The sequence below is a fragment of the Paroedura picta genome, chromosome 1 (genome assembly GCF_049243985.1).
Source record: "Paroedura picta isolate Pp20150507F chromosome 1, Ppicta_v3.0, whole genome shotgun sequence".
Classification (NCBI taxonomy): Eukaryota; Metazoa; Chordata; class Lepidosauria; order Squamata; family Gekkonidae; genus Paroedura; species Paroedura picta.
Window position 1 is genome coordinate 108,678,348 of NC_135369.1, and position 13,128 is coordinate 108,691,475.

Genomic DNA, 13,128 nt, shown 5'->3' on the forward strand with positions numbered 1-13,128 from the left:
GTATGTATCTATAAATTCCAGGAATTTGTGTGGAGTTTGCCACAACAAAGGAAATGTCCAAAGCATTTATTTGAAAAGGCTTAAAAAGTAAGAAACAAAGAAACAAAAACTAATATGTCTAGTCTTGCAGTGGAAGAATGTAGCCTTGCTCGAGGTATATCAATCTGCCTACCCTTAGTTTCTACAGTGAAGAGTAGCATCATTTAGGCAACATGTGCATGGCTGAAACTACATGATGAGGATTCACCATTTTTCTCCCAAGACTGTTTCCAATCCGGAGGCATTCACACTGGCACCACAGTCTTTGTACTGAATTCTGTGCCATTTGTGCGCTCTCTTTAGCAGCACACATACTAAAACTGGAACCATACAGAGAAGATTAGCATGTGTGCCATCTCTTCTGTCAGCTGCTATCTTCCCTTGCCACGGCACTACGGGGCTTTTTGATGGCTTGTATCTAAAAGCTGGTAATTGCTATAACAATTCCACTATCTGCTAGTTCCTCTAGTTTAAAAGTCTGTAGACCTTTTAAAAAAGAAATCCTTTGGGTTTTGTTTGGTTTTGTTTTCAGACAAATATTTCCTTTGGGCTCCCTCTCAGATTGCCCAGATACCTAGACACCCAGGGTGAATAGGAATGTCAGCCTCCAGTTGGTAGTGGGGATCCCTCAGAATTACAGCTCATCACTAGATTAAAAACATCAGCTCCCCCTGAGAAAATGAATGTTTTTGCAAGTGGATTCTGCAGTACTGTATCCCACTAAGGATCCTCCTTAGTGTCCTCCCCAGGCTCCATCCCCAAGTCTCCAGGAGTTTCCCAGCCTGGATTTGACTACCATATCTCACAACCTTGCTGGTGAGCAGGGGGGACCTGGCAATTCTAAGGATGAGCTATCCACCCATCAGGAATTTTGCATCTCTAGTTTTCTCTCTTTGAGGCCCCAACAGTACATCTAACATGGCTTTAAGTGAAGTGAACGTATTCTTATTTTTTGTTTACTGTTCTCATTCATCAGTGCTATGATGCTTTGTACATTAATTTGTTCCTAGGTTGTTGTGTTTTTTTTACTGGCCATTTAAGAAGATAATCACACAGCTGCAAAGGAAGAGGTCACCAGAAATTGCTGCTCTTGACATTCCCCCATCTGTGCTTGAAAAGAAGGATGCTGCAAATTACTATGAGGATCAACTCCCAAGCAAATTCCAGCATTTGCATGAAATTGCCTACAGTTATCATTAGGCCTAACAATAGTTACCAAAGCTGCTTGTGCATTAGTTTTCTATCACTCTAGTCACTTAATATTCTAAAGATGTAAACTCCACTTTCTTACACACAACAGAAGCGATTGAAAGCCAGATAGCCCAATATTCTGAAATTGGAGAAAAGCAGGAGGCATTTAGTTCAGGCCCAAACATATTCACTCAAATAGATCTCAAACTGTGATCAAATTTTATGTAGGATGGATGACTCACTCTTCTGCTCATGATCTGATTTTAATAGCACCTTGAAAACAGCATTTTCCCACTAAGCCTTCCATTGTTGGAAGTTAATAATTAGTGGTTGCCATTCCCCTTTCAGTAATCTTTTACACATATGCAAAGTTAGCAATAAGGGTTATTAAAGCAGATTTTAGCATGACTCTTGCTTGAAGGGTATAGTTAAATGTTGTCCCAGTGAATGCGTGACTGGGACGGCATTTGGAGAAGATGTGTTAGCTTTCATGTGCCCACTTATTCTGCCCTGTAAATTCTCTCCCAATGGATTTGCACTTGACATAGAGCCTGGCTGAGGGAAGTGCAGGCTGGAAAGAGTTGCATAATGGTTAAACACCCTCCTTCCATTTGATGTTTCTTTACTACAAATACCTCCAGCCCACATTAACATTATGAGGAAAATACAAGGTTTGTCTTGAAGCTGGTAACTCCATTCTAAGACCACAGCAACCACTGCTGGCAGGGTTGGATTTACCAATAGGCTAAGTTGGCTGAAGCCTTGGGCCTCAAAATCTAGGGGACCTCCAACCAAGGTGTATAATATTTTGACACTGTCATAGGCCATTCTTATACATGCTGCCATAATGCACTGCTCTAAGAAACCCTTCAGTAATTTATTCCATAAGCTAGTCATTCTTTGAATGTTTAGCTGTTGAATGCTGCCTTGATGCAATTAACTGTTTTGGTATTATCAATGAAATTTAAACCTTCTTTGCATCCTTCACAAAGAGATGGGTAATTCTAATACCATTTTTGCAATCTAAGTCAAAAGTTCCTAGATATTTGTCAAACATTAGGTGGTTGGCACATGGAAGAGCCACGTACGTTCTTCTGAAAAGCTACAGTGCTATCACTGATGCCCTCAGTCATTTGTACTCTGATGTTAATGGGAAGGGTGATATCAGAATTCTAGCTAACAATATTTTGCATAAAACGGAAGAACTGGAATTTGTGTTTATGCTACATTTTTGGGCCCATTTGCTAGGTCATTTTCACAAGGTCAGCAAAGCCATTCAGAAATCAGAATCATTATTTACTTGTGCAAGTTTGGATGGTTCACTTCAGGATTTTAAAAGGAAAATTAGAGAAGATTTTGATGAGCTTGAGTAATAAGTAAATACCACCTTTTCAAATTTCAGCTACAGAGCGATCACAAGGAGACAAAGAGTAAGAAGATGTCAAGGAAATTATGGAAGTGCACCCGGTCCTGATGCTTTGGATGAACTCTCTTCAAGATCCTTCATTTCTGTACTGATGCACTTCAAGCCCATTCAAGAAGAAGAGCTACTGTGTAGAAATGTTTTCCATGCCCAGAAGATGTTGATCTGAACATTACTGATGAACTGTTGCACTTCCACGGGGATTTGTGAGACAGAACCATAGGCCTACAGAAGCGCACTCTCTATCTCATATAGACCTTAATGGAATTATACACAAGGAACAAATTCAGATAGCCTTCACTAATGTGGAAGCAATCTTGTGGCTATTTCTTAGCTTAATGGTCACTAAATGGATTTTCACACCCTTTAAAAATAGTGAAATGCTTACTGTTATATTCCGGCCCCTCCATATGATGTCACCAACATGCAGTGTCTGGGCAGTAAAAGGCCGACTACATCCACCATTTTAAAGCGCTAGTTGGTGAATCCCAAAAAGTGGATTCACCAACCTATGTAGCACTACCTAATGGAGAGGAACCAGCAAGCAACCAGCGGAGGTAATTGTGGAGGCTAAAACACGCAAAAGGTGTTTGCCTCATACCACTCCCTTCTCCTGGGGATGGGAATGTCTTTTAAAAAGTTCTTTAAACCTGGAGCAACAAATAGGCGGACAAGCATGCAGGTGATGCCAGAAAGAATTTTTCCCAAACAATGTAGCACAAAGCATGCCTCTCTAAACTCTCCCCTCCCAAAATCGGGAATGAGATTAATTTTAAAATTAACAAGACTTGTGATTCAATATGGGCTAGCGTTCAAAAAGTGCTATGCATCTATGATTAGATGCATATGATTATCTATGATTAGATGCATAGGCATAGCAACGGAGAAGTATGCATTTAAAAAAAAATTAGCGTGTGTCATGGGACCTTTAAAGAATGAAGAAAGGAGATTGATTGCCTGGCTTGATTGACAGGTGGAAGAGAGTTGTGTATAAACTGCGTTGCTCTGTTCTGCCATTTCAAGCAGGCGATGTGGAGGGTAAGAAGCGAGAAAAGGCAGCAGAGAAGAGCGAGACAGTAAAAAGGTGAGGAGGGGCTGGGAGACACGATTATTTTTAGCATTAGGCAATTCAGCTGGCATAACACTATTTTTAAAGATGTGCGGAAATCCCCTTAGTGACAAAGCTAAGAAATAGCCACAAGATTGGTTTGGGAGCGAGGTCTTTTTCAAGATGCAAAAGAATTAAAAATTAATTAAAGGGTACAATGTCTCAAGGGAGGTTGTTCATACTGAGTATTCTGTATATTAAAGTGACAAACTTAGACAAATTTTGATGAACTTTTAAAAGATTTTGCTATGAGGAAGGCTAAAAAAGCTTTTAGTTTTAGTTTATTGGATTATTGTAGTTTATTTCTCCCCCTTCAAGGATCGCTGCCTTGTTGTGGCAAGGGGGCTTGCGTAGTTCAGTGAAGCTATGAGCTATGCCGTGCAGGGCCACCCAAGACGGACAGGTCATAGCTGAGAGCTCTGACAAAAGGTGATCCACTGGAGAAGGAAATGGCAAACCACTCCAGTATCTTTGCCATGAAAACTCTATGGACAGTTCCAATAGGCATAACGATATGACGCTGGAAGATGAGCCCCTCAGGTCGGAAGGTGTCCAATATGCTACTGGGGATGAGCAGACGGCTAGTACGAGTAGCGCCAGAATGAATGAAGCGACTGGGCCAAAGCCGAAAGGACGCTCAGTTGTGGAAGTAACTGGTGGCGAAAAGACAGTCCGATGCTGTAAAGATTTTTATTCCATAGGAACCTGGAACGTCAGATCCATGAATCAAGGCAAGCTGGACGTGGTCAAACAAGAAATGACAAGACTGAACATCGACATTTTAGGAATCAGTGAACTAAAATGGACAGGAATGGGTGAATTTAATTCAGATGACCATCGGGTATACTACTGTGGACAAGAATCTCGCAGAAGAAATGGAGTAGCCTTCATAATCAATAAGAGAGTAGGAAAAGCAGTCTTGGGATACAATCCCCAAAATGACAGAATGATCTCAGTTCGAATCCAAGGCAAACCATTCAACATCACAGTGATCCAGGTCTATGCCCCAACCACTGCTGCTGAAGAGGATAAAGTTGATCAGTTCTATGAAGCCCTACAACACCTTCTAGAAGCAACGCCAAAAAATGATGTGCTTATCATCATGGGGGATTGGAATGCTAAAGTAGGAAGCCAAAAGATAACTGGGATAACAGGCAAGTTTGGCCTTGGAGTACAAAATGAAGCAGGGCACAGGCTGGTAGAATTTTGTCAAGAGAATACAATGGTCATAGCAAACACTCTTTTCCAACAACCCAAGAGACGACTCTACACATGGACATCACCAGACGGTCAACACAGAAATCAGATTGACTATGTGCTCTGCAGCCAAAGATGGAAAAGTTCTATCCAGTCAATAAAAACAAGACCAGGAGCTGATTGTGGTTCAGATCATGAGCTTCTTGTTGCAAAATTTAGGCTTAAATTGAAGAAAGTAGGGAAAAGCACTAGGCCACTCAGGTATGAACTAAATCATATCCCCGACGAATACACAGTAGAGGTGACAAATAGATTTAAGGAATTAGATCTGATAGACAGAGTGCCTGAAGAACTATGGACGGAGGTTCGCAACATTGTACAAGAGGTAGCAACTAAAACCATCCCAAAGAAAAAGAAATGCAAGAAATCAAAATGGCTGTCTGAGGAAGCTTTACAAATAGCTAAGGAGAGAAGGGAAGTGAAAGGCAAGGGAGAAAGAGAAAGATACACCCAATTGAATGCAGAATTCCAGAGAAAAGCTAGAAGAGATAAGAATGCCTTCTTAAATGAACAGTGCAAACAAATAGAAGAAAACAATAGAATGGGGAGGACCAGAGATCTTTTCAAGAAAATTGGAGATATGAAGAGAACGTTTCATGCAAAGTTGGGTATGATAAGGGACCAAAATGGTAGGGACCTCACAGAAGCAGAAGAGATTAAACAAAGGTGGCAGAATTATACAGAACAACTATACAAGAGCGAGCTTAACATCCCTGATGACCACAGTGGGGTAGTTACTGACCTGGAGCCAGACATCCTGGAATGTGAAGTCAAATGGGCCTTAGGAAGTCTGAGCAACAATAAAGCTAGTGGTGGTGACAGCATTCCAGTTGAACTATTCAAAATCTTAAAGGACGATGCAGTAAAAGTGCTACACTCAATATGCCAGCAAATTTGGAAAACTCAACAATGGCCACAGGATTGGAAAAGGTCAGTTTACATTCCAATCCCAAAGAAGGGCAATGCCAAAGAATGTTCAAACTACCGCACCATTGCACTAATTTCTCATGCTAGCAAAGTTATGCTCAAAATCCTACAAGCTAGGCTCCAGCAATATGTGGACCGAGAACTTCCAGAAGTACAGGCAGGATTTCGAAGAAGCAGAGGAACTAGAGATCAAATTGCCAACATACGCTGGATCATGGAGAAAGCTAGGGAGTACCAGAAGAACGTCTACTTCTGCTTCATTGACTATGCTAAAGCCTTTGATTGTGTGGAGCACAACAAACTGTGGCAAGTTCTTAAAGAGATGGGAATACCAGAGCATCTTATTTGTCTTTTGAGAAATTTATATGCAGGTCAAGAAGCAACAGTGAGAACTGAACATGGAATCACTGATTGGTTCAAAATTGAGAAAGGAGTTCGGCAAGGCTGTATACTGTCGCCTTGCCTATTTAACTTGTATGCAGAGCACATCATGAGAAATGCGGGATTAGAGGAGTCACAAATTGGGATCAAGATTGCAGGGAGAAATATCAACAACCTCAGATATGCAGATGATACCACTCTAATGGCAGAAAGTGAAGAGGAACTAAAGAGCCTGTTGATGCGGGTGAAGGAGGAGAGTGCAAAGGTTGGCTTGAAACTCAACATCAAGAAAACAAAGATCATGGCATCCGGCCCTCTCAATTTCTGGCAAATAGATGGGGAAGAAATGGAGATAGTGACAGATTTTATTTTCCTGGGCTCCAAGATCACTGCAGATGGGGACTGCAGCAAAGAAATTAAAAGACGCTTGCTCTTGGGGAGGAAAGCTATGGCAAATCTAGACAGCATCCTAAAAAGCAGAGACATCACCCTGCCAACAAAAGTGCGTTTAGTCAAGGCTATGGTCTTCCCAGTTGCAATGTATGGCTGCGAAAGTTGGACCATAAGGAAGGCCGAGCGTCAAAGAATTGAGGCTTTTGAACTCTGGTGCTGGAGAAGACTCTTGCGAGTCCCTTGGACTGCAAGGCGAACAAACCGGTCAGTCCTAGAGGAGATCAACCCTGACTGCTCTTTAGAAGGCCAGATCCTGAAGATGAAACTCAAATACTTTGGCCACCTCATGAGAAGGAAGGACTCCCTGGAGAAGAGCCTAATGCTGGGAGCGATCGAGGGCAAAAGAAGAAGGGGACGACAGAGAATGAGGTGGCTGGATGGAGTCACTGAAGCAGTAGGTGCAAACTTAAAAGGACTCCAGGGAATGGTAGAGGACAGGAAGGCCTGGAGGATCATTGTCCATGGGGTCGCGATGGGTCGGACACGACTTCGCACATAACAACAACAAGTTTATTTCTTAATGTGTATTTTAAAACCAACTGTTTAATGACAACATAAAGTAGGATCTATGTCACACTGTTACTATCATGTTGTTACGGTCATCTTGCTAACACTTCACAGCTATACAATTTGTAAGTTAAAGATTTGTTTTTTTAAGAAAATAGCAGTAAACATACAATTTCATTCCCCCAAAAATTCCTGCTTATTCCACAAAATGTTCACAAAGTTTGGTTATTACAAAAGAGTTAAATTTTAACATTTATGCTCCCCCCCCAAGCTCAGTGTTTAATTACAAAATCTTATGTATTTTAGAGGAGGAATTGTGAACTTCAGAATTTTACAAACCTGTCATCATCCATCATGGTGTAGTGGTTAGGAGCGGTGACTTCTAAACTGGTGAGGAGGATTTGATTCCCCACTCCTCCCCCACATGCAGCCAGCTGGGTGACCTTGGGCTTGCCACAACACTGATAAATCTGTTCTGACTGAGCAGTAATATCAGGGCTCTCTCAGCCTCACCCACCTCACAGGGTGTCTGTTGTGGGGAGAGGAAAGGGAAGGCGACTTTAAGCCGCTTTGAGACTCCTGAGAGAGAAAAGCAATGTATAAAAACCAACTCTTCTTTTTTGCATCTTTACTCAGTTTTGTTTAACACACTCTGGACACTTCCATCTTCTTTTAGTTGTGTGGGCAGGCAGGAGATGGGGGCCCCTCACAAGTGAAATAGCCTAGGGCCTCTCTTCATCTGTATCCAGCAATGACCACTGGTCATTACTAAATTCCTGATGTGTTCCTTTAAAGGAGTTTTTAGGGCAGTGACAGTAATCTTCCTATCATTCAGTGCAGATGCAGGGGGAAAAAACGATAATGTAATAACACTACCTGACATTGCTGTCTACCAGCCACCATGTTCTGGATAAGAAGCTGAACTGCTGCAGTTTATAATAGATTAAGTTTTGTATTAGCTGAATTGTCTTCAAGGGCAGGTCCAAATTAAGAGTCTTACAGCAATCCAGAAAGGTTACTGGAATTTTAACCTGGTTTCTAACTAGATTTCAAAATAGCATGCAGAAAACAAAATGAGGATCTTATTTATTGACTTTTGTTTCTTAAAATATTTACAAGCTGCCTTTCTTCCTGTCCTCAGCAACTCAAGGCAGCTATCAAACTGAACTGGAGGGAGTGTATAATCACTAAAAATAATAAAGCTCAAGTTGACAACTCACTCCCTACCTGGTTGGCTTCTCTGGGGATGTGACACCAATAGGGAGAGAGCACTGCCCAATGAGGGCAAAGCAGTCCAAACTGCATGCATATGGGGAGAGAGCACTATCCCAAAGAAGGCCAGTTAGTTAAAAATGCATGCAGATCAGGAGAGGGCACTATCCCAGTGAAGGGCAATCAGTTCAAATTGCATGCAGATTAGGAGAGAGCAATTTGAACTGATTAGCCATCATTGCGACAGAGCAGTTTGGACTGATTGGCCCTCATTGGGACAGTGCTCTCTCCCTATTGGTGTTACACCCCAGGGAGGCCAATCAGGTAGGGAGTGAGTTGTCAACTTGAGCTTTATTATGTTTAGTGATAACAGAGGCACATAACAAGACCAATCTTAAGCAGGTCTACTCAGGTAGTTCAATTCTATCCAGTGGAGCTTGTTGTAAGCAAAGTGTTCTTAGGCCAGCGGCCAAAGAGTCATAGACATGGATAGAAGCAGTCATATACTCTGGATGCTCCAGATTTTATACTACACATGTACATGGCTTCGTGGTGGTGATAATAAGACAGCTCTGCCATTATTACCAGCTAGCAAAGCTCAGATCCATATAAAACATTCACAAAAGTATTACAGATGTATGTATTGCCAGTGCCCTCAAGCCGCTGCACTTATCCAGTACAAATCCCTCCACTAGCCACTCTGCACAGTTTTTATTTTCATGGGTAGATCACTCTGAGGGATACATTAATGCTCGGGCATTTCTATAGTAGCCCTGCATATCCTTTATTATCAAAAAGACACTGGAGTGTAGCTAGAAAGTAAAAAAAAAATCCCAGTATTAAAATACAAAATAAATGCATTTCAGACTTCCCTATTTCCGTCCCTTCCCCCGTTGAATAAATGAAAGTGCCTGAAGAGGGCTGAGGCTTTTTGGTTAGATGGAGTGTCAGAGAGGGATCAGACATTGCGTTAATCAGCAGGAAGATGTCACATTCTAGCTTAATTAGGAGAAGATGACTTCACAATCATCTGTTTAATCTAAGCAAAGAGAGATGTAAATCGCAATGGAACACTTGTAGATTTACAAAGAAAGATTGGGATAAAATTAAGCAAAGAATTAAATTAGCACCAGGCTGCCTTCTGGAAGCAAAGTATAGTAAGGGGAGCCCTCCTTGATACTGGAGGACTGACAGGAAGAAAATTAGCATTAGTCCAGGAAAAAAAGCCTTGATAGCCTTGGAGGGGACAAACCTTATATTGCAGAAGGTAGCAGTAAGATGGGAAGTTGGGAGGATAATCTATAATTTATATCAAATGCAGGAAGCCATAATTAGAGGAAATTATCTTGAGCAAAGAGCCAAAATTAGTAAAAAGCTCCATCAAAAGTACTCAACTGACCCCTGTGATATTTAACGTATTTTTGGAAGATGCAGTGACTGATATCAACTGAGTAGTAGATTGGGGCATTAAAGTGAACAGGAGGGAAAGAAATAGAGTGTGCTTTGCTGATGACACACCTGTGAAGAAAAGTAAGTAAAGAATCTACAAATTGCCTCAAACAGAATTAATTTTGGTTAATCAGAATTCTTTCTTCAAAATAAATGAGAACAGAGTCATGTCTATGGCAACTGGTGTGTGTGTTTTCTGTTTGAGCAAGGATCTTACTTGTCAAACTCAGCAACAATTAAGTGCATTTTTCCGGTTTAAATTCACCAGTCTATATCACTTGAGAAATAAGGTAATGGCGAAGTTTTAGAGAATAACTATTGAAAAAAATGACTTTTACAAGAAGAAATACTTATAGACAGGAAGAATCAAAGCATTCATCTCTATATGGCTGTGAGGCCTCTTTCATGCCAATGGAACATCTGCACAGAGATCACCCAGACAGACCGAGAGATGTCAGTCTGAATGGCAACCATATAATCAGCAGATCTCCCAATATCTTTGACTTCATGTTAAAGCAGTAACCCACCGATCTTTACAAGTTGTATTGCTCCAAGTGATTAGCCCTGCTAGGGAAAAAAGAAAAGGTGACTTTTCATTCACATGTTTTAGAACACTCACACAGAGGAGGAGACTATGCTTTTTAAACAATATGTATGGAGTGCACAGGTGAATTCTACACCGTTACTGTGGTGTGCGAAGCTTTTAGCTCCTTGCTGAGCTCATCTCTGTTACTGGAGCCTAGCTGGGCAGAGAGAATCCTTCAAGCACCAGTACGCAGTGGGGAAAAATTCAACAGAGATCACAGTATTCACCCATCTGTACTTGATGTGTTTGTTTCAATACTGCCCCTTCCCCAATTCTTTGATTGAAGATCCTTGGAAAGAAAGGGGTAAGTTTACCCACACACCAGTTCACTTCCAGAGCCTGCTGCACAAGTCAGATTTTTAGTAGCCTGTATAATGGGATGCTTGCATGGCCATGGTGCCTGAAATCTCACAGCAATTATGCCCGGATTAGGTCTGGTATCAGCATACCCTGAGGTGGGAACCACTGCCACTGACCCCTACCCATGCACCTCCCTTTCCACCTGTCTGTACCATTCTCTGAACTGTCCAATATCTCTGAAGAATGGCATTTATTTATTACTATTACTATTAGCCCAGGTCCCCCCATCCCAGGGACACACCTGGGACTAGCCATTCCTTGGATTATATGTGTATATCTTTAATATTTCATTCAAATTCAGTCAAAAGTAAAGTTATAGGCAGAAATATGTTTTCTCTTACAATGCAAAACAAGGGTATGAAGGTAAGTAATAATATGTGATGTAATATTAGGAAAAAAATTCTTCACCTGTCCAGAAGTGTCAGTAATATTTATCAACACATGATTCCAGCTGTCGGGAGAGGAAGGTACCAATAATATCTGGAATTTTATTTTCTAGAACAATGGCTTGTACTCCTCTAGCACTATTATCACAGTATTGACTAAAAATATTAGACACCCAAATTCCATACTTTTGTTGGCAGAGTAATTAATGCAGCAAAGATGTATAACCTGATTAAAGTGTAGATAAAGGTTTATTCAGGAAGTATTATGCTTGATGGTAAAGAGGAAACGGAAATAGCGTTAACTACATAACTAGCAGAGACAGAGAAAGACAGAGAGACTAAGTGGAACTTTTAAGAATAAACAGGATATTGTTCTAAGGTCCTTTCTACATGTGTACAGTTAATTTTTATTATCACTGAAATGAATCCAATATATCTTTATTTCACCTAGAGCTAACATCCTATTCTTGCACCCTGCACGTATCTTTTTTTCTTGGATTTTTCTCCTTCAAATCACAGGGCCTAACTCTGCAGACTGCAGGTCATGTAAGAAGATCATAGTCTGACAAAGAGTGCTTGCACTAGAAAGCTCAGACCCTGAACAAATCTTTGTTGGTCCTAAGGGTGCTACTGGACTCTGATTTTATTCTGCAGACTGAGAGAAACTGGATCACCAAGATTTTTTCTTCCTTTTTCTGTGTTGCTGGTTGGTCTCTGCTCATTGGTAAGTTTCAGGCAGGGGGTGCCTTTTGAAATTGTAGGGAAAGATTCTAAAGCTTCTTTCACTTCTGGGTTATCATTTTAGTGGAAGGTTTTTTTCACCTTCATTTTGTCTAAGCTTCTATACTGCATTAGCAGTTATATATCATATAAGCCCCCTTAAGTCTTGTAAAAAGGGTTTTGTCATTAGCATCAGAACTAAAGATGACGCAGCATGGCCGAGTTTTTGTCTAGGCGGCCTGCAGTTTCTGGCCCTTTGTTAATACATGGGGATGGGTCTTGCCTGTCTAGATACCAGTTTTCTACGATTCTTAGGATGTGCTTAACAAAAATTGGCGTTCAGGAGCATCTTTATAGCTCCCATTCCTTTCGTATCGGAGCAGCCACTCAAGCCTTTCAAAGTGATGCTTCCAACGAGCAGATTATGGCCCTCGGCCGTTGGAGAACGTCTGCTTTCAAGACATATATTCGCCCCGAGGCTGGTTACTAATTGCCTTTTTTCTTCAGTTTACTTTGTAAGGTCTCGGTCTGTGCTTATAGTTGGGCACAGCATCGTTTATTGGGCCGGTCGGTATGCCGCCAGATCAGGATGGGAAAAGGACCTCGGCCTCAGTGATCACATCGATATTACCTGGTCCGGGCATCGGGGGATGAAGTGGTCATCCTTAGTGCCTGTCGTCGTCGATGAAGTCTTCAAAGCCGGGCTCCCGTCAGCCGTCATCATACAACTGGGCAAAAATGACTTGGCAGAGACTTTTAGAATTAATTCGTAAAATTTACGATGATTTGAACCAGTTAAGTTTTAAAATCCCAGGGACCCAGATCATTTGGTCCGAGCTGTTAGAGCGTCGTGTTTGGAGGGGGGCTTTAGATCCATCTAAAGTAGATCTGGCCAGGCGCCGAGTTCAGAAGACTGTAGCCAAATTCCTGCAGGCTTGGGGCATGCTAGTCATTCCCCACCCTGACATTTCTCATCGGCTAGAAGCACTGTACCGCAGGGACGGCGTGCATTTGTCCGATTGGGGCTGCGATGTGTGGCTACATGGAATAAGAGCCGCCTTGTGCGATTGGCTGCAGCTGTAGGAGTGTTGGCGGGAACCAGGTTTAGCCTGGTTCTGTGGCGGGTGGC